Here is a 22,083-nt window from a genome sequence, read left to right as displayed (position 1 = left end):
GGAATGGAAATCCTTGGCTTCCTCCTGAACCGCCCCGAGAAGCATTTTATTATATTTCTAGACCAGAGTCTGAGTCTGACCCAGCCTGAGACCCCCCACACCCCCCTCGGAGAACACCGGCCCCTCCTCCCCACGTCCGGCCTCACCGCGTGGGCAGCCGAGTGCTCCAACACAGTCACGCACGCCACACGGTGTTGGACTCAGGAAGGCGGCTGCTGATGAGGAATACATGAAGTTTCAAACACTTTCAGCTGACCACAGAGAAAAAACGGGTCTGACCCCATCTGCCCTGCAAAGTGTCAGGAGAGAGAGTCGGTTAAGCGGGCAGAAAAGTGGCCCATCGGCTAGTTTTCTGCTGCACAAATTCCAGGGTGGACCTGAATTCAGGGCTCCTGCACCGGTCGGTCGTGGGCTCCTGGGGCCGCGTTCATGGGAAGAGGGAGGGCTTTCCTCCGCAGCCACAGGGGACACTGTTCGAGCCCACGGTTCTGCACGCTGGCTGTTAGGACCAGAAGTGCAGGGTCCACATACACTCGGGTTCGTCCTCCGGACCGCGGCTTGCCGTTCCTCAGCAGCCGGAGCAGACGGGCGGAGGGAAGCAGGGGCCGCGCACCGTTCGGAAACAGCGTTGAAAGCCTGTGACTGAAATACCTTGAAACCCGTTCGCTGGCACCACCCGCCAGCTCACCTCTCTCCATCTCGGCCCCCCCGGAACGTTCGCCAAAGCACCACTGCTGGAAGCAGAGGAAAGATAACCCCTCTCTGGACAGAGTTGCTGAGACAGGGACATAAGAGCCCCATCTCTAGCTCCGAGGATGAGCGCGGGTTTGACGGGTCTGCTGGCGTGTCGTGGCGTTCCCCTCGGAAGGCTGCAGCGGCCACCCGACACGCCCAAGTGCACCGCGTCCCGAGCGGACTCCAGCCCGAGGAATAACCACGGGCCAGCGGCCGTGCTCACCCCAAGAACATGGTGTACCCTCCAGCTTCCGCCCTCGTGGGCAGAAAAATCTTTGATCTCTTAAAAAATACGTATTTATATTTTTTCTAGAAGAAACCAGTACACCCGCATTTCTTCCTTGGCCAGAAGAGGGGCCTGCTCACCTGGGAAAGAGACCCCACACCTCCCCATGCCTGGGGCCTGCTTTGACTCTGACTGCCAAGGTCATTGTCACAAACGCCAAGTCTCCTTGTGCGCAGAGCTGGGGTCAGCTGACCCTGAGCCTTGCAAGGAGTCTATTGAGAGCCGGAGTTTCCAGCTCAGGAGAACTTTCAGAGGCCAGGGGAGGAACGGGGGCCCCCTCCATCCTCCCTTCCTTTTGATAATTCCCTTCTCCCTCGTGTCTGCCCAAATCTAATTGCAGTGTGGTTTCCTGGGGTCTCTGACGGCTCAGGACCTCAAAACCCAAGGATTAAAGGAAAAAATTATTCTCTAGTCACTGCAAATTAAATTAAACTCATCCCAGTGTAATTCAATTAACCTCTTCCTTGGTCAAGACACTCCTTGATGAATGATTCTGTTACAATATATTTTGCAAGCTTTCTTTGCCAGGGTTTACTATTATTGTTTTCTAACAAAGTAAAAATTATTAACCTCATTCTGAATACCATAGAAAATCGGAGGCTCGGAGAACGGCAGTAAGGTTGTGTAAGACCCAGGAGCTAATAATACAGAGTGACTCTGAGCCCACCGTTCTTGTTACCGTAAATATGTCAGGGCACAGGAAAGACTAGTTCTAGGGCAAAGGCTTAGTTCCTTTGGCAGCTGTAACGAAATGCCATTGACCGGGTGGCTTATAAATAACAGGAATTTATTTCTCACAGTTCTGGAGAAGTCCAAGATCAAGAGGCCGATGGGTTCAGTGCCTGGTGAGAACCCAATTTCTGGCTCATTTCTGATCTGCAGCACCTTCTAGCTGTAACCTCACGTGGGGGAGGGGCCAGGGTCTCCCTGGGGTCTCAGGTGTCAGGGCACTAATCCCATGGGGGAGGAACCCATCCTCATGACCTAACCACCCCTGAAAGTCCCACCTCCTAATGCTACCACCTTGGGGGGTGAGGACTTTAACATACTGGGGGGCACATCATAAATGTCCAGTTCTTTGTGGGCAAGATCTATGGGTTAAATGTGATACTTGATGCTCAAACTGAAGGTGAAAGTTACCTGGTTTCCTACGAAGTAGTTGGGCACGCCTAGAAGTAGCCTAAGTGGAAAAGTCCCTAAGTGAGCTACCTCGATCTCTCTTTTCAACCAGACGTTAAACCTGTGTCATTTCTTGGCAATGTTTGATTTTAGTGCCACATTGTTTGTCCTTTCCGTATGTTACAGCTATGACAGTGGACAGAGCCTGGCATCTGGACTGTGAACGTGAGCTGCATGTATGGAGGACGTCTCTGAGCACCTGCTCCGCCCTCAGCCCCCCGCCCCCCATGAGGAAAACCACCACAGACAGTGTCACGATGTTGTCACACAGCCTCGCTGAGCCAGTGACAACAGGACGCGCAGAGTGAGAAGTCACGGACGCCCATTTCCGAGGGGATGACTAAAGAGTCGGGTCCCAAGAGCTGCTGTCGGGCCCTGGGGCAGTCGTGGAACCTTGGGAAAATGCTCCGGTTTCCCACAGACCTGACCTGCTGCGACACTAGGAAGCAGTGCTCCCAGCTCCCTCATTTCTCCAGAAAGACCCGCAGTCACCCCACTTTCCAAATGGCCATTCATCAGCGCCCAACTAGCAATGCGTTCACCAGCGTCACCACAACCTTTCAACCACTGAAAGCAAGAACTTTTTAATTTGCATTTAGAGTCATGGCAAAAAAAAAAAATCACTCCTTACTCCTAAAATAGCTTAGCAACTTCACACGGTCTGTGCACCTACCATAAATAGCCAATAAAATAAATTCTCCGTGCTCAAGTCCTCACGACAGGAGGCCTCCTCATCGCTCGCCGTGCGGTCTGGCGCAGCCCAGGGCGATTCTGGCTCTGCTCTCACCAAACAGACATGGGACCTCGGATGAGTCGCTTTGCCCGCCTGGTCCCAAAGGTCCTCCCCTTTAAGATTCATCCTCCTGTTGTCAGTGGGGGGCGGGGTGGTGGGGAGACAGCCCTTGTAAAGCGCCGAGAGCAATTCGTAGGGCACTGTTAATAGTTGTTGCTTTCCTTTTGTGCCTGTAATCTCTAGTTGCTAAGAGACTCGCTCGTTAACCAGCAGGCCAGTGGACAGCCGCCACCCCCGCCAGCAGGCCGAGCTGTGCTCTGATGTTGCTCCTAGGGCTTTCTTCCGGACGCCTTTAGGAAGGGGCCCCCTTTCCCCGAGTTCCTCAACCTCCCCTCCCCCGGGGCCTCCTCATTTCTACAGTGGGCCCCGGGCCGGTGCACGGGAAAGTCTAGGGAGAGGCCCCCCACGCCCGCCTCCACCCTCCGCCCCCCTCGGTCCGCACGGGCTGGGCGTTATGTGCCCACGGGAGAAGGCGGCAAGAACCCCATGGGGGCCCGCCCACTCCGTCGCAGATCCCCCCGGGGCGGGCTCTGGAACTGGGGCGCCCGGTGCGACGGGCGCTCTACTCCCAGGTCCAGCACCGCAGTCCCTCGCCCGGGAGTGCAAAATGGGTAAACAGCGGGTAAAGCCGGCGAGCGGCTCCCGGCTGCCGGGTCGCCGCAGGGACACAGGGTCCCGCGCAGCAATAAAACTCCGGCTGATGGGCTGCCAAAGGGTCGTCTAGTTTCATTCTCGGCACCTGAAAGAGGGGGCTGATGAAACCATGAAGCGCACCAATATGCGCATCAAAATAAAATCACCCAACAGTTTGACCTTCGAGGCAAAGCTGAGGCCAGGGGTCAGGACGCAGCTGCTGAGAGAATCTCGAGATGGCAGACAGTCCGTGCTAGAGACTTGAAGTGAGCGATAAAATAAAGTGTCCACGTTTTACTTACCAAGTGAAACTATTTCTGAGTCGCCGCAGCCGGTGGGTGACTGACAGGCCACCTACTAAGTTAACCCTAACAGTTTAAGAGGCAACCCTGAGTTACGAGCGACACGGAATGCGAAACCACGGGTAGTTGGGAAGCAGATGGGGGAGAGTTCGGCCGATCTCTCGGGGCAGTAGCAGCACCTTCCTGGTGACCACGAGTGAGGAGCAGCAGAAGGCAGGCCCATGGCGTATAACAATTGTGAGCGCAGCAAACAGAAAGGAAAACAAGTTGCTTTTCATACCCAGATTTGAGTGTGAGAGGCTCAGAAACAAAGGTGAGTGGGTCATCAACAGATTTGGGGAAAGAATGGCTGAATTACCAAAGTACCAACCAGAGACAAGAAGCGGAGTCAGAATTCGTTTATTCACATCACTCAGTGGTACGGGCACACGTTGAGTCCCTCGCAGCACGGGGGGCTCAGCACCAGCACCGCAGTCCGTCCTGTCTTTGGACAACTGGCTGCTGGAAAGTTCTGCTGTTTACTCTGAACCCAGGTCCGTTACCACTGTGCCGAGTTTTATTCCCGGGGTCGTGGAGAGAAAGGCATGGTCCTCTCTCATACAGCAATCTTTCCAACAGCTCAGCCTCCGCCTCGCTCTCCCTCACCGCGAGTTCCTCCCCGCTCTGGCCACGACACAGCTGGTCTGCCCCCGGAACTCACTGGGACAAAACGTGAGCCTCGGCGGTTGGTAAGCGATGAGACGGAGAGCAAGTTAAAGCGTCTGCTTGGTGAAAGAGGAGAAGGAGGCGCTCCTTTCTCGACTTCCGTGCGTCCGCGCAGACATTTACAAATACCCTGGTTTGCATCCTAGCGCCCAGTCCCCTGAAGCGACTAAGGCAGTGACTCTCGTCGATGATGACACGGGTCGCCGTTCTACTCACCCAGCCCCACGACAGACTGGACACCCAAGTCCAGCAGCTCTGGGGTCTGAGAGGAGCGAGCGCAGTCAAACCGCCTGTCCGAGCCCTTCCCAAGCGGGAGCCGCCTCAGCCCGGATGTGTTTCCTCCTTCCCAGAACACCTCCCCGAGTCCCAGGACCGGGGAGACCCTGCTCCTTCTGCAGACTGAGCCTCAGACTCCAGGGTCTGTCCGGGTTTCCCACCAACAGCCTAACAGTCCACAGCAGACTTGTTAAGTAGGAGGCTACGACAAAATACATTTTACACTGCCCTTCGAATAACCTTCTGGGTTCGTTTTGCGTAGTCAGCTACCTGATACTGTCCTGCTCAAATTTTATTTCTCCACTGGAATGCCAGGGACACATTGCCAGTAGACTGTTCACGGAAGCAGGTTATGGCTTAGAGGCAAGGTTAAGGGTCAAGTTCAAAGACCAGTATTTTTCATGTCATTCACAAGGGAAGGGGCCATCACATGCTTAAACTTGAATGAGATTTTGCACCAGCGGAGGCGAGATGAAAGGATTCCAGATCCCACAGAAAAGGCCTGAGTAATAACCCCAGCGGGGCTGGGAGCTTAGACCTCACACCCGGGGCCTTCCAGACTAATTCCGGTTCTGCGGCGGGGGCCCGCTCACTTGCCTCCAAACCCGCGAGGCAGCCGAGTTCTTCCCTCTCAGGTGCTGAATGCTCATGCTGCATCGTACTCACTGTTCTGATGACATCCACTGTTCCGGGAAGCGCCACGGCTGGAAGTCCAAGCACAGGCGCGAACACTGAGTGCACGGATGACACCGAACGCTGAAGCGGGTCTGGATTATGGGAGTAAGCAGCAGCTCCATGAACCAGCCTCTCCTGTGCATCGGACGGGAGGGAGGGGCGGTGTCTTTCAGGACGAGGCAGCAGGTGCTACGTGCGCGAGCAGGGAAGGTCCTCCCGGGCTCTGGCGGGGGGTGGGGGTGGGGGTGGGGGGCTTCCCAGAAAACGCAGCCCCTTCCTCGAGCCCGTGGAGGAGAAGGAAGGTCTGGATGAGCAGCAGGGAGGCGACAAGCCGCTCCCCAACGTGCGGGCCTCTGCACGGAGCTGTGGGCCCCGCTGCACCGGAGGGAAGGACTCAGCGAGAGGTGAGGACAGGGGCGGCCAGGTGGGAGGCCGGAGGGCAAGGTGTCTAAAGGCTTCATTGACCGGGAAAACCTCAGTTTGCCAGGGACGGAAGAGTGTCCCAGAGGAAGAGTGTTTTCATCGCTGGCACGATTTAGAGCTGCCGCTCATAAATGGTTATGATGAGCGGGCTGGTTCCCGTTGGTCTTGCCACTGTTTGAAACTCTCTACAGACAGCGCGTGTCCTGTTTGCCGCACCCAGGAGCCGGCAGCCCCGTGTCGCCCGTGGTGCTCCAGTGGGTGAGACTGAGTCCCAGACACGTCCTCGTGAAACAGGACGGTCACACTTGGCGTGATTCACATTCTCTCTCTCTCTCTCTCTCTCTCTCTCTCTCTCTCTCTCTCTCTCTCTCCCCCCCCCTCTTCTCTCTCTCTCTCTCTCTCTCTCTCTCTCTCTCTCTCCTCTCTCTCCCCCTACAGCCTTCTAGGCATCGGCCTTTCACATTCACTAGCTCTCTCACTCCCAAAACCACCCCATAACTACTACATGACCATCATTACCCCACTTTACAGGAAATGAGGCCCGCCCAGGTGCACAGGTAAATGAGCCAAGCCCAGGTACCCTCAGTACTAAAGCGCACGTCCCTAGCAGTTTCCTTCCTATACTTGGCTTTAATGATTAGTAGGTCTGCATCTATTAGCAACATATTCGTGTGTTTAAAACTGTTCTTGCTCCTGAGTTTTCCTCACGCGTTCTCTGCTGCCCCCATGTGGCCTCTTGTAAAATCTCAACCTTTTCCTGTCACTTTCCGCTTTATCAGAGTTCTGCATTCCCTTGAAAAGAGGGCTGACATTGTTTGTGAACTGGATTTATTTTACTTAAAAATTCCTAATCTTATCAATATACTCTTCCTCCCTTGTCTGCACTGTGTCAGGCTCACAAAGAGATTAAAGTGGAAATGAACTAACGAGACGATTCCGTGAGCAGATCACAAACTGCCATTATCAAAATGGGAAGATGAAATGGTAATACGTGGAACTGTGTGGGCTCACAGTTTTTGAGCCACTCTGATAAAATGTTTACTTTTACTGGATGCGAACCCTTGTATAATAGCTAATTAAGGGTTGAGACTGATTATTTGTGGGTGCTCATTATTCATAATGTCACTAAAGTTAATAGAGATCGTTCATACTCCCTGATAAGAGCGTAGCATGTGGGATGCAAAAATATTCCATCTTCATGCAGAGCAGTAGAGAGCAAGATGTTTAAGAATCAGGTTCTTAAAGCCCACACACCTGAACTTGATCTCCAAGTACACCGTTGACTATGGGCACGTACAATAATTTCCTGAGTTTTCTGAGCCTCAGTTTCCAAAATCTGTAAGTGCAGGTCAAAATCACTGTACTATTTTGGGGGGGTTTGAGAGAATTCAATTAGCTCATGTCCTGAAAATATTTGTCAAATTTATAGCACGTGAGTTTTTCAAGAAATATTATTATCGTGATTCTTTCTCGTTTCAGTGGCCTTCGACCGACACAATTAGAGATGGGTCAGCACCAGACATCTTAACCAGAAAGTAAGGGAGTGACCGTTGGGTTTCGATTTGCTGGCGTAGAATCTCAAACTTAGGGAGCCGGAAAAGACCAGCGCCGAGTCCAGGAGTCAGCAAGTGAGAGCCCGCGGGACCAACCCCCCCGCCCCTGGTTCTTGTCAATAAAGAGCTCTGGGAACACAGCTCCGCCGGCTCAGTCACCGACATCTGAGGTCATTCTGGGCTCCGGCGGCGTCCCCGCGTCCCGGCGACAGAGGCCGCGTGACCTGCGACAACTGAGACATTCTATAGAAAGAGGTTGCTGACCCCTAATGTGGTCTACCCGCCCCCATCATTTTCCTGAAGAGGAAATTAAATACAGTCCGATCATTCAAAAATCGCTCAGAAATTTCCCAAAGAACCATCTTCCTCGGTTTACGGGAAACGTGCTTGCAGGCAGGCTGTTCCCTGAGAGACACACAACCTGCTCCGCTCACTCGTTCCGTTCCTGTGGCAGGACCCCAGGCCCAGGCCCCCACAGGACGAGGGGTTCTGTCCCACCCATGCCGCAAAAACACAGGTAACTCCCACCCGGGCCAGAAATGCCTGTGGTTACAAGGGCCGCAGAAGCCCTTGGGGAAAGCTGCCTTTTTTTTTAAGATTTTATTTATTTATGTTTAGAGAGGGAAGGGAGGGAGAAGGAGAGAGAGAGAGAGAAACATCAGTGTGTGGTTGCTGGGGGCCGTGGCCTGCAACCCAGGCATGTGCCCTGACTGGGAATCGAACCTGCGACACTTTGGTTCACAGCCCGTGTTCAATCCACTGAGCTACACCAGCCAGGGCGGAAAGCTGCCTTTTGTACAATGCAATGCAAAGCAGCTCCCAACTTCAGCGCAAAGCAAGGGCGACAGATTGCTGCCCAAACTGCGCCCCCACCCCGGAGACTGAAGAGCAGCCTGACCCCCACGAAGCAACCGTCTGTTCAATGAGGGGGTACCTCGGAATTTAGGGGACCTACCGGGTATTTTAATTCCAAACCCTCTTCCTGGTAATGACCACCCACTAGCACTACTCCCGTGCCAGCCGCTCAGAACAGCCGTCTGCACAGGTAACTCGTCACTGCAGTAGTCATGGAGACACAGCTTGTGAGTTGTTTATTTTTGTCCAAGAGTTTGACGTCAGGGCGCAGTCCACCAGACCACCCTCGCTTCTGACACCATGGGCAAGTTGAGGTCCCCTAGACCACTGTCAGGTGCAAATCACGGACTGGACAGACTCACAGCACTCACTAGAAACTCTTACGTTCATGGTCCCAGTTTAGGAGCTAGATGAAGGTTAAAAGACACAGGAAAATCAGCCAAGAGGAGAGGCACGTAGGGCAGAGCGCAGCAAAGTTTCACACTCAGAGCGGCAGGCTGTTCTTGCCCCGTGAGTCAGGGCCCGTGCCCCTTTCCCGGCAACAACGTGGGGTGACCACGCAGAGCGCCGCCCACCGGGAAGGCTCCCTCAAGCCAGGGTGTCCCGAGTCTCTCCTCGGGCCCCACGGAGGGCTGCCCACAAGGCTGGCCTCCGCTTCCCGCAACTCTGGGAGTCAAGCTGATACCACGTGACTCAAAGCTCCTACCACAAATAACACGGTTACACGACCTGGTGTGGCCCACACCCCGGTCACCCGGTGCCACTCCGATCGGGCACGGAATCGCAAGGGCTGAGAGATCACCTCCCAGGAGCTGAGGGCAGTGGGCACGCCTGTCTGTGGCACGGTTGAATCATTCGCTACCCAGAGAGTTTAAGGAAAATCCAAGGCGTTGTGCAAGAACACATTTCCTGGCGTTGGATACCCAGCAGTCCAGCCACAGCCACGCGGCCAGAGCGTGAACATCATTTTCCAGGCACGTTGTTCCTCCAGAAAATACGATTTCAAAAGGAAATGGAGCTGATTTAGAAGGCGGCCGAGAACTGCAGCCTAAGCACAGGGCAGCATCCAACTACACAGAAACCAACATGCAATTACAGCTACTCCGCGGGTCCAAATTAGAGAATCTAAGTATGGAGACAGAGTTCAGAGTGTCCTGCGCCCGGGGTCCGGGCCAAACACGAGCCCCTGGAGTCAGGCCTCCCCTGCAGGGCCGTCTCCAAGCCAGTCCTCGCCTCCCTTCCACCAGCCTTCCCTCCAGACCGTTGCGACTCCTTCTCTCCGCTCCCGCGACTGCCAAGGAAACGACACGTGGTTTGTCCATCTGAAACTCCAAGTCGTGCCCCATTCTGGCCATCCACAAACATGCTGAAATCTCACAGGCTTACCTCTCGTCCTCCTAGTTATTTCAATCAGTAGGTCTTTGGGTGGAAAGCAATCGCAAGTGAATTCCAATTAATCTGGGCAGAAGGTTTGGACGCGGACAGGGAGGAGGAATGCTGGGTGACTTCCATTGCACGGACCACCCAGCGTGAGTCACTTCGTTACAGCAGCTGCAGCGAACTAGTACACAGACCAAAGCGGGATCTCCTGGGGTTTTAGGCTCCTGTTTTACAGGTGCCTCATCTGATTGGTGGAAGTCCAGTACCATTTGCTGAAGAAGTTTCTCTTTTGCATGCGCCATTGCAGGCGTGTATTTCATTGTCATTCATCAGCCTGCACCTGCTGGGGTTTGTGGTGACGTCACAGATGTGGTTGTTATGTGGCAGGTAAACACAGTACCCATGAAAATCTAGGGTAATTAGCCCAATGCCAGGAAGAAAGATCTTAATTTCAAATATTGCTCTTTACAGACCCAAACCTCTATTAGGTTCTTTTAATAGATTCCAATTTTGTGGAGAAGTTCTCTATCTTTTTATTCACTTTGGCCATTTTTCTTTGATTTTTAATCTACTGACCATAGTGGTTTGGACGTCTTGCCTAGTACATTGTATGTGTGCATGTCACCTCTAGGTCCTTCTTCATTTTTTGTTTTATCACTTGATTGTCAGTCATTTTCCCTGCTTACTTGCATGTCCAATCCTTGTTTATGGCATGCAGGACATTATAAATGACACATCGCAGACACTCTACAGTATGTTATCTTCTTCTCAAGAGCGTTTTTATCTAGCAGGCAATGAAATCCCTGGAGGGCCAGCCTGCGCCCACCACCGCTGGATTTTGGTCTTTGCTGGGGGGGGGGTCCGTTCCCTCCCGCCCTTCCTCCTGGCGTCCAGCCCTCGCACCTCTGCGCACACACGTCTACCTCGCCCCTGCCTTCCAGGATGAGCCGTTTCAACAACCACCAGCTCAAGGGAGTCACAGGTAGACCCAAACGCTCCCGTCTCCCCAGGGCTGTGAAACCTCCAAAACTTCTAATTGTATGTTTCGGCCCCCCGAGTTTGCCCTCCGCTCCCGCTCCTGCAGCCTCGCTCTGGGGCGGTGCCGCTGGATGAGGCCGCCGAAGGCCCAATTTAAATTTTCGTGTAGAATTTGGGGGCCCCTCTGCAGCTCCTTCCTCACTAATGCCCTACCCTTCCCATCCTGGTCACCATGGCAACTCCAAATACTAGTGCCTGTCTCCTCTGACAGCAGCAGAAAAGGCTGTTTTCTGCTTGGACGCGAGTCCCTCAGACAGCGGTTTGGAGACTGCCCTGGGGAGAAGTCGGGGTAAACGTGGGGTGGAGCTCAGGGGTTCCCCTCAGCGCGGAGACCTCAGCCTCACATCAGGTGCTGCCCGTTTCCTATAAGTGACTGATTCATGTATTTTTCCATATTTATATACATTTTGGTGGAAGGGGGATTAACTAACAAGCTAGTCAACCACGGCCAACATTTAATCTCAAATACAAAGTTCCATCCTCGTGATTTATGTCTTTGCTTTTCCATATCTCCCTTTTCCTTCTCATGTCTTGCAGCTATGGATGTGACACAATAAAAGCGTGTTTTCAGTAGACGGTTTCCCAGATAACCATAACCCTCCTGGAGGAAGCATCCGCACCTCTCGCCCTGGAGCAGGACGTCTCTGAGACAGGGCCCCCCCAAATCGCCTCGGGGAGCACGTCCATACCTGGAACTCCCACGTTCCGGGGGACGGCGTGGAAGCAGTGATGTGGCTTGTAAACAGCATGCACAACCGCCTGATTACTTAAAGGCCACCTTGTGGAAAGACAGGACGAGGCCAGGGGCGGAGACACGCTCTGCAGACAACTCCTGGTGGGGGCACGACGCAGGCATCTGAGGGTCGGTCACAGGGGCGGGCCGGCAGAGTTCCTGCCGCGGCCCGGCCTTCTCGGCCCCGGGAAGAAGCTCCCTGTGGCCGGCACGGCCACACACGCCTTCCGCCCGTTCCAGGAAAATGACTCCGCTTATGGACACCGCGCTGGTGTGGAAATTACGCACAGCCATTTCCATCATTACAGACCCGCCCCGCCTGATGTAAAGCAGAGGGTGTTCACGGCTCCGCTGCAGAAGGCTTGGAAGCTGCAGGCTCGAGTCCTGCCTCTCAAGTTCGCCCAGAGCAGAGGTGCAGCGGCGACAAACGCCGCGACGGGCCACCTGGGCTGCAGCAGCGAGGCTCTGAGAGGAAGGAAACCCGGAGCCCATCCCCCACCTGCTGGGAGCCCTTCATCCCGTGTCAGGCATTTTATCCCCACTCTGCTGACTTGTGTTATTTAAAGACTGTATCATGTGTCAGCTGCCCCCAGGTGCCGGGAAGCAAGGAACTGAACACATGCAGGACGTTTACTACGCCCGACGGCAGGAAGATGCCGAGCCACCTGCTGAGGCCGTCCGGGACCTGAGGCCGACCCCCTCAAGACAAACGGTGCAACGTGCTTGCTCCCCAGCCCCACCTTCAGCGCAGTCCCCTTAACATGCCCCCCAAGCGTGCCTGCGTCTTTGGGTCTTCCCACCCTTGCCCCCGTCTTTGCTCCACCAGCGAGACCCTGCCTTTTCCTCTTCACCTTCACTCTTCCGTCCTGTCTCTCCCGCTCGCTCCACCCTCACTCCCTCCAGGGACGCAGGAGCTGGGGTTCGGGCTCCCCTTTCACTAACAGAGCAGCTACCGCTGTTCGGCATTCACAGGTGCCAGGAACTCAGCCGAAGGCTTTACGTGACTGACTCTGCCTGGTTCTTCCAGCACCGACCAAGTGCGTTGCGTGAAGCCAGGTTAAAGGCACCCAAGCAAAGCGCAGAGAGGTAAGGCTGTCTCAGGTCACAGAGCTGGAAGCGCAGCCCGGGCCTGTCTCGTGGTCAGGCTGATGGGACTGTCTACCCACGAAAATGCACCGCCAGTGTTACTAACTGTCCACAGAGACCCCCGACTCCCTGACACGGCCACTCCTCCCAGTCCAAGCCCCGGTCCCCTCCGGGGTGTAGCTGGACATCTTTGATATTGCCCTGGTTACTGTTTGTGTTATGCTGCTGTTTCGTTTTAGACGAATGTGTTGTTGTTTCTTTCCCTAAGAGAATGCTGAGCCTATGAAAGCCACAGAACAGCTCGAAATGCCCCCGCATGCTGCAAACACAGATGAACACTGGTCTGACTTCACAGTCGAGAGTGCGTGGCTTTGTTTCCCCTTGTCACCTCGCGTCTGTTTCTGTCCCTCGATCTAGCCCCGCCAGTGAGCTGTTCCCGTCTGTCAGGAGCTCAAACGCAGGGGCCGGCGACCGGGCACGAGGTGGAGCCGGTGGCCAAGGTGCGATCAGAGGCAAACATACCTGTGCCCGGGGCAGCAGGTTGGGATTTGGAAGTTGATAAGAGCTCTCAGAACTCAACAAAGCATTCCTCTGTTGTCATGGATAGGACGTGTGCCAGAAATATTAGTATCAGACAGTATTCTCTACCAGAATGAGCCATAATATTTCCAGATCAGCTACGAGGAGTTACTAATGCCTTCTTTGCACAGAATATTTTTCAATGTGCCCTAACACAAAGATAGAATCAAGCATAAAATAAATGAACATGGTATTCTACCTTTCAAGAATAATGAACACCAGGTCTATTGATGCAGAACGATGCGGTGGATTCAGAAAACTATTTAGAAAATTCAGGAGGAAAGGCACTCTCGCCAGACAAACTGAGAAAATAAAGGGGAGCCCTGGCCGGTGTGGCTCAGCAGATTGAGCCCCGGCCTGCAAACCTAAAGGTCACAGGTTAGATTCCCAGTCAGGGCACATGCCTGGGTTGCAGGCCAGGCTCCCCAGTAGGGGGTGCAAGAGAGGCAACCACACATTGACGTTTCTTTCCCTCTCTTTCTCCCTCCCTTCCCCTCTCTAAAAATAAATAAATATTTTTTAAAAAATAAAGTAAAGGGGAAATCTTTAGAGCTTGAACGAAGTAGGTCACTCCTTGAAAGGCAAGAGCAAATTATATAAATAAGTACTTATTGGCGAAACGAGGTAAAACCTGATACCGAGAGACAATAACTGACCCCCAGGGGACCGTGACCCCACAGGGCTCCTGTCCCAACCGCAGTGCAGTTTTTCGCAAATGCAAGAGGAGCAAAGGTCCCACACGGCGGCTTCCCGGCGAGTATGAAATTACCCCTGGGCTCATTTTTCTCATTCCAACCTACTTGGCTAAGGATGCGCAAGCTCTCATTTGGCACCACAAGGACGGATGGGATAGGAAAGGGAACCAGTTAGAGAGGCAGGCATCTCATCGGGCAGTCCCTCTGCTAAGGGGCCCAGCTCAGTGACCGCTGTCTGGAGTGGAGGACCAAGGCCGCTCGGTGACACAGGTGTCAGCAGTGTGAGCTCACGGCACACTGTCCGCTGTTTCAGGGCATGGGAGTGTAAGGGGAATCCTTCCCTGGTTTACAAGTTTCTGTCCCTGTGAGCAGACCGAGATAACGCCCTCTACCTTCCTTCCCAAGTCCCCGGGGTGACTCATGGGAAAGGCTCTTCCAGTAGCCAGGGCGCTAAGGGCGCTAAGATGTTCTGAACCATAGATCATTTCTTTTCAGCCCGCAGACACACTCGTCTGCGTATAACTACTACCTGGAATCTCGGGGGACTGCCCTGACGCCCTAGGGCACCTGTGGAAGCTCTGGGCAGCGTGGCCGCAGGCCCCCACCCGCTGCGGGCCTCTCTGAGCTGTAGGTTTTCCAGCCACGTGATCGTACGGTCAACTGAGTTTCATGGAAGCGGACCCAGACGCAGCGTCAAATAAGCTGTGTTCAGATTTCAGCTCTGCCTTTCGTTGGCCTTGTGACCTTGAATAAACCAGGCATCTCTCTGAACCGATATAAAGGGGAAATAATGCCTGCCCGCACTTGTCCACGGGGCTGTGGTGGGGCTCAGGTGGAGAAGAAGGCAGGGACGCTGAGCACAGCGCCCCTGCGGCAGAGTTTCCCGTGGGCTGGCCTCCCCGGCCAGCCAGCAGTGACCGTGCTGAGGTCGTCCTTCACGGCCTTCCAGGCTTTTCCTGGACGATGTGCGCATGTGTCTGTGCGCATGTTCAAACTCACTCTTTGAAGTGTAGGTGTTGTTAAAGTGGAACTCAGTACTTGCATGCATCATGACATATGTTATGTGCCCCTAGGTTAATAAACATTCTTGCAGAACATGGTCAGTGACAGCTTAATATAAGCCCATCATATACCATATATATAGATTGAAATATCATTCATATATATTGAAGTATGATGTACACATGTATGCATTTTCATGTTATTAAAAATTACTTCCCAACATGGTTAATGGGTTTACATTAAAAATATGGAGGTTAACAATCCGACCCTAGGCGTGAACTGTTATTTATTTGATCATTTGCTATTTTTAACTCATTAAGACTATTCACTTCCAGTTTTTTTGTTTTGTTTTGTTTTGTTGTTTCTGTTGTTGTAACTGGGTTTAGTTGCTATCATAAACAAGATTGCCGTAAACATCTCTATGAAAACATCTCTTTGTGAATCGCTAAGTCCATGGAGGAGATTTCTAGAACTGAAACCACCGGGTCAAAGTGCAAACTCCCCCAAGGCCCCGCCAACACAGAACGGGTCAGGCTCTGTCCCTGAAGACTGGGCCGTTTGGACAACGTCAGAGGGGCCACTACTCATGGCAGCCTTGTCACAAATGCCTACTTTTGTAATTAGCAATTTCACAGGCAAAAAAAAAAAGAACTTCTCTTAATTGCTTGTTTCATGACTATGAGTAAAGTTGAAAATTTGGCATATTTATTGATTTCCATTGCTTCGGCCATGAATTATGTCTTCCTATCCTTGCTCCATTTCCAATACTTTATTGGTTCACAAGCCTTACTTGCGCTTTAAGACATTGATTCCTCAGTTGTCGTCACTCATAAAATCGTCTGCATCCGCCCATTTGCGAATCCATTTGCGTTGCCAGCGCTTCACGGTAAAGGCGGGTTCGGCCGCCCAAGAGCTCGTGCTGCCACTCCTATGAACACACACGGATGTGCACATACATACACACGTGTGACGGGGTGGGGGTGGGGAAATGGGGCATTCCACTCCCCTCCCCCCTCTGCACGGCAGAGTGGGGTTCCTCCTCGGAAAGCTCCTGACCCCCCAACACCACCACCATGCGTCGTATTGTACAGGCTCGAGATTTTAGGGGCCTTTCTCCCCCATGTCCCAGCACTTGCCCAAATTTGTAGATTCCTCCTTTTTCTGTGAATCTTTGACATTGCTTTTCCCCAGCACCCTACCGCCAGCACCTTATTCTAAGTCTGTCCACTCCTCTTTCCATATTCCTGTCTTTCCACACCGCTGGTCGTAACACCCGTCAACCGTCCTCGCTCGGGGTTACCTTCCCGAGACACGGGCTCTGAGCTCGTTCAGCTGCTCAGCGGCTTAAGAACCCGAAGACCCTTTGTAACAAATCCAGCCACCTCAACGTGACGGCTACAGACCGAATTCTGCATCCCCCCCCAAAAAAATGCATATGTTGAAGCCCTGACTCCCAGTGTAAAGTTCCTTGCAGATGAGGTTTTGTGGGGTGATCAGTTTTGATGAGGTCCTAGGAATGGGGGAATGGGGCCCTGATGATGGGATCAGGGCCCTTATGAGAAGCCACACCAGTGTGTGCTCTCTCTCTGTGTGTCTGTAACACGCGGGCGGAGCAGGAGGGCACATCTGCGAGCCAGGAAGAGCGTGCTCACTGGAATCCAACCAAGCCGGCGCCCTGACCCTGATCTGACCCGGTCTCCAGGACTCGGATGGAGCACATTTCTGTTGTTTAGGTCACCCGGCGGCTGCTGAGGCAAGCCGAGCAGACTAGCATGATAACCGTCGGGTCCTGCTTCAAATGTTCTTCCCTGATCGACCCCAGCAGCCCCAACTCCCACAAGGAACATTCGGATATGGCGAGGCCTGCAGCCTGCCACACGCGTGCTGGAAGGAAAGGATCTCGGCTTCAATGGTGTACACGTTTTCCGAAACAATTGGCTGTGATAGAATTATTTTTGTTTACGCACCTCTTCCGGGAATGTTCTTGCTGCGGTGCTGCGTGTGGCTGAACCATCACAAGGATGTGTATCGCTTGCGCGGTCTGCCCCGAGGCTGAGAGACGAGTGCTTGTATCCAACCTCCAGATACCTCGGCTTTTATTCTGAGAGCCAAATTAAGTCTACCGCCGTACCACTCCGAACGCACCCCATCTCGTCTGAAAGCAACTTTAAGAAGGAGAGATGTGATCACCGCTATTCAAGCACTTAACAGATGTTATTGTCCACCTATCAGGAGCCCAGCCCTGTGCTAGGTGCTATGAAAACAATAGCCAAAACGAACAGTTCCTGCCTTCCCAGGACCTGGAGGCGCATTGCCTCCCCCTCTCTTCCTCCCTCTCTCTCTCTTCTCCCCCCTCCCCCCATCTCTCTCCCCACCACCTGAAGGAAAGACCCCACCCCCCAGCTGAATGTTTCCTTATTCAAACACAGAGGAGAGTAGTGAAGGGACGACTGTTGACTGTGCTTTACCAAGAAGACCCTAAGAGCGCCTGGACCTGCTGGGAAGCCCCGACGGGAGGCTGCGAAGGTTTTGCACGTCTGAGAGTTTTCTCCCCCTCCCCCCCGTGGGCCTTTCAGAATGACCTGGACCGGCAGACGAGTGGGGACCTAAGAACATGGGCTTCGTCCTGCGTTTTGGAGGATAATTTTTCCTCTTTCTAGAGTTAAAACCTGTGCCCTGCCAAAGATGTTCATTGAGAGAAAATACTTTTTTATTTTTTTCTGAATAGGTCAGGGCACCACGTTGATTTAATTATACCGATAATGCAGCGGATCTGAGCTGGTGCAGGGAAGAGCAGATGTCCCACTTCTGTTGCTCATTATTCATTCTATTTCTGTTTTTTAATGGTATTGTATTGTGAATTTAACGTAACACTCACAGCAGCAGCCGTGGATGGCACCGCCGTCCCCCTTGAGTTTTACACAGATTAGGCATTGTGTAAAGAAACCTTTCACCCTTCCCAGATGAGTGTCTGTTACTCCACTCCCATTGTCAGTGCCTTAGTTCAGCCTCCGTCTCTTCTTGCCTGGATTATTCCAAACATGTTTTAACTGGCGAGGATGGAGAGGGATCTGATCAGACCACTGGGGTGAAGGAGGAAGGGGCCCAGGGGAGGTTGCCAAGGCAACAGTAGACAGTCTAGGACAGGATTGGCCGAGAAGCTGAACCCCTCCAGAGCCCATGGAATTATGGGCCAGAAGATCTGAAATAAAAGACGAGCTCTCAGACCCGCAGGCACGGGCTCTGGCTCTCTTCTCCCGCGAGGGTGCCCGGGTGATCGTGCGCAGCTGCGTGGGTCTCCCAACGGGTGGTACTGTGGATTGAGAAACTAGCTTTGAATGCAAATCTGTGGCATTTCTTTGTGGAGCTGACATCAGCCCAGACGTGTAACCGGGCTTTACTTCTGCAAGAATGCTTTTGCGCGTGTCACGTGTCCTCCGACGTCACAGGATGGCATTCTACTCATGCCGATGATGTAACCGCCTTCCTAGCGGATCCCGAGCCGAAGACTGAACGCTGAGCTCTGTGCGCGCTGCGGGCAGCGGAGCCAGGTGTCTGCCAGGTGGACCCCCGGCCCCTGAGACGGGCTGTTCTCTCACTCATAGCTAATGCAGGGCGCGTCGTCCACTCGCTCACGGTCCTTCAGCAGCTGAGGGCTCACGCGTGGGAGCCCCCTTCGCCCCGATGCACGTCTTGCCCATCTCTGTAGCGGCCACCACCCTCGTCACTCAGCCCTAGGTGCCCCGCGTGGGAGGGGATTCGCTACGTAGCCGCCCTGTCCCTTTAAAATTGCAGGTCCAGCAGAAAGTACGCGGCGTCCTGGGCCTCCTGGTACTAGGGGAGGAAGGGGAGAGGAAGGCCCGCTGGAGGGTCCTTCCCCCGAGCCCCACACCCCCGCCAACAGAGGAAGGACAGAGACGGGAGAGCCTGTCTCTAAAGACCAGCATCCCAGGGAGCTTCATCCAGGCTTTGGCAGTCGGTGCGTTGTTTTCCTCTCTAAAATGGAAAGAACGAAAGATTCTCATTCCTAGATGTTCTGTTCAGAGCAAAGTCTTGGAATTTTCAAAGGAAGATCAAGCCATTTGGATGTTTTCAATATATTGTACCTTAAAGCATACGAGTATGTTTATTGCAACAAACTAATAGCTATAAATTATCGAATGCTTGCTGAGTGTCACATGCTTTATTAAATTCTGCCTCATCCTCCATACAACCCTAGAGTGGCTATTATTATTACTCATACTGTACAGGTTAGAAAACTAAGGCATAAAGAGGACATGCGGCTAGTAAATACTGGAGTCGTGATTTTCACCAACATGCCTCACCTCTACACAGTACTCCCTCTCTGCGATTCTCGTTAGGACCTTCCCCCCATCGCCAGCCCCGACGCCAGCCCCACCTCCGGCCTGTTAACGCTACTCGAGAAGCGGACAGAGTTACTCACTCCGTCACACAGAAGCAACTACAAGAAGCTAGGTGGCGCGCTGGTTAGGAATTAGACCGTGAGCTTCACGTCACTCCTGAGGGCGCCTGGACAATGTACTGAGCCTTCTGGCATTTCGTGTCCTCATCTGTGAAGCAGATGTGATGGTGACGACGTGGTTTGCAGGGCTGTTGTGAGCAGTAGACGAGATAAGCCCCACTGAGCTCCCAGGGTCTACCATTTATGCCGGTCACTTGTGCTCGCACTGGAAGACGGCACCTTTGCAGGCTCCGCGTTCTCTGACCTCACTTAATGCCTGGCTGGCGGCAGGTGCTCGGGAACTGGTCGATAAATCAGTGAATAGGAGGTAGGCCGTGGTTCATTATCAGAGCAGTAGAAACCTCCAACAGAACCAGGTTTTGCAGTGACCGTGAAGTTAGAGAGATGACCAAGGTGAGCTACTCGGTTACTCAAAGGAGAGAGAATAGACACAGGCAGAGAGAACATGACCCCTGGGGCTTAGAGCAAAATCAAGGTCAAGCTGGCAGGTGCTTAAGGAAGCTCGCAGGGCGTGGGGCCTGGCGTGTCTGCCCTTCCTCTGCCCCTCGGTGAATGAGCACCTGCTGGGCACTCTGTGTGTCCAGACCTGTGCTGAGCTCTGGGGCCACAGCAAGGAAGGCCATTACAAATACTTACGTTTCATACCTTCTTGTCAAGCTCATTGTCTCATCACGTGTATCTGAACCGCAAAGAAGGGTGCTACTAAAAGAGTTAGAGGGGATTTCCCCTGCCTTAATGTTTGTGTCTATGTATTCATGAGACGGGTGGCCTTTTGCAGAACTTGCTCCCACCGAAAAGGCAGAGAAGGGTCTTCCTACGTCAGGGACTCACCTCGCTCCCTCTGAAACGACAGGACGGGGACGGGGACAGCCAGGGTGGGCAGGGAAAGGGTCCGAGAAGAGGCATCTTCAGGGAGATGTCAGCTGTGAGCTTCCGCCCACTCGGCCAGGGCAGGGGTGGGGGCTCTGGGGCTCTGGCGCCACCCCTTTTCTCTCCCACGCAGGGACTTCCACGACACCACGTGAAAACTCAGTGTTCCCTTTCCCTTTTCGCTCCACCGACCGGCACAGAGGACCAAAACCTGACTCCCACCTGCGCCAGCCAAAGGGACCGTGGCGGACAGACTCCTTGAGGGGTGGCCCCACTGGGGTCAAGCTGCCCTCCCAAAGTTCTGTTGGGACAAGGATTATGTGCACATTTCTGGTGGATGGGGTGCGAGCCCCTCCTTAGAATGAGCGGGTGTGGCATCAGAGTGGGCTCTGCAAGGCAGAGACCCCCTGGCGGCAACGGAGTCCCAGGGACAGCATTGAGGAGATGCTTGACTCCTGGGGACAGCACAAGGGGACTGCCCGGGACCCCGCAATAACACAGAAATGGGTCTGACGGGGTCAGCAAACCTAAAGGTGAGAGGTCCCAGGGGTGGGAGTCCCAGAAGAACCCACAGAACTGCCCAGCCGGGCAGAAAACTGTCTTAGAAATGCCAGGAGAGCCCACTGACGACCTCCTCTACCCCGCTCACTCCTGCGCCTTCACGCCTCCGGGGGTCAGAGACACGCGCGAGAGCCAGCACGAGAGGCTGGCCCGGGAGGAGGACGCACGGAGCAGAAGAAGACAAAAGCCGACCACGTCACATCTGTCACATTGATCAACGAGAGGCCCAAACTGGGGCAGAGAAAAGCAGCTGATACGGAATCGAGTTCAGCGTGTAGAAACATCTCAGACCTGGCGACTCTGGCTCCTTCCCTGGGACTAGGTACTCGGTTCGTGTCTTACAGGAGACGGCAGGGTGTGCCACCAACGCCTGAGCGTGGGCGGGAGCGCCAGGGAAGCTGCCCACGTCCTGCCTCGGGCCCAGGAGATAATTCCTCTCATCGAAGGTCTGACAGAGGACTGCGGGGGGCAATGATAAAGTTATGCTTTTATTATATGTCATGAGGCATGTTTTTCCACAAAAACCTGAACCTCCTGATTAATCTATCCCAATCTCTCTCTCCCCCGTCTCTCTCTCTCTTCCCTTCTTCTTCCTCCCTCCCTCCTCTCCCCTGCGTGCTCGTCTGTGTGTCTGTCTCTTTATCATCTAAAGAAACGGAAAAGCACTGTGTCAGAACACGCCAGGATAGGTAAGTGACATTCTCGGCACAATCGAACGGCCCCCACTAGCCGGCGTTCTGTTGCAGAGCGCAGAACTCTCACCAGAGAGAGCCTTGCACGTCGCTAAGTGCCCAGCGAATAAAAGCTGTCACTGCTCTAAACGTCGCCTCTCGGGTGCTGCCGAGGGACAAGCCACCCTGAGCGTCACCCCCTTTTTCCCTTTACTGCCCGCACTACCTACAAAGAAACGCATTGTATCCTGCATTCGCTTGCGATTCACACGTCCTGTTTGCCGATGCCAAGCCTCTTCCCCGTCATTAAAAATAACAAATCACACTTGTACATTCCAAACTCTGAAGAAAGGTAAATATTCACAAACTTCCGCGTGGCAGAGAAAGAACAGTTCATTGAGACGGGCCCTATGAGAAGGACTCTTTATACATCTTTTTGCAAACCCTGCCGGAGACTTGGCCTGGGCATTAGAGCAGTAATTCACCGGGTCGTTCATGTTCTCACTGCTCTAGACTTCCTCGGATCCGTGCAAGAGTGGGGCACGGCGAGATCAACAAGCGCGGCCAGTT

Source organism: Phyllostomus hastatus, unplaced genomic scaffold (assembly GCF_019186645.2).
Source record: "Phyllostomus hastatus isolate PE091 unplaced genomic scaffold, TTU_PhHast_1.1 phas_scaffold_216, whole genome shotgun sequence".
NCBI lineage: Eukaryota > Metazoa > Chordata > Mammalia > Chiroptera > Phyllostomidae > Phyllostomus > Phyllostomus hastatus.
This window is presented reverse-complemented; position numbering follows the sequence as displayed.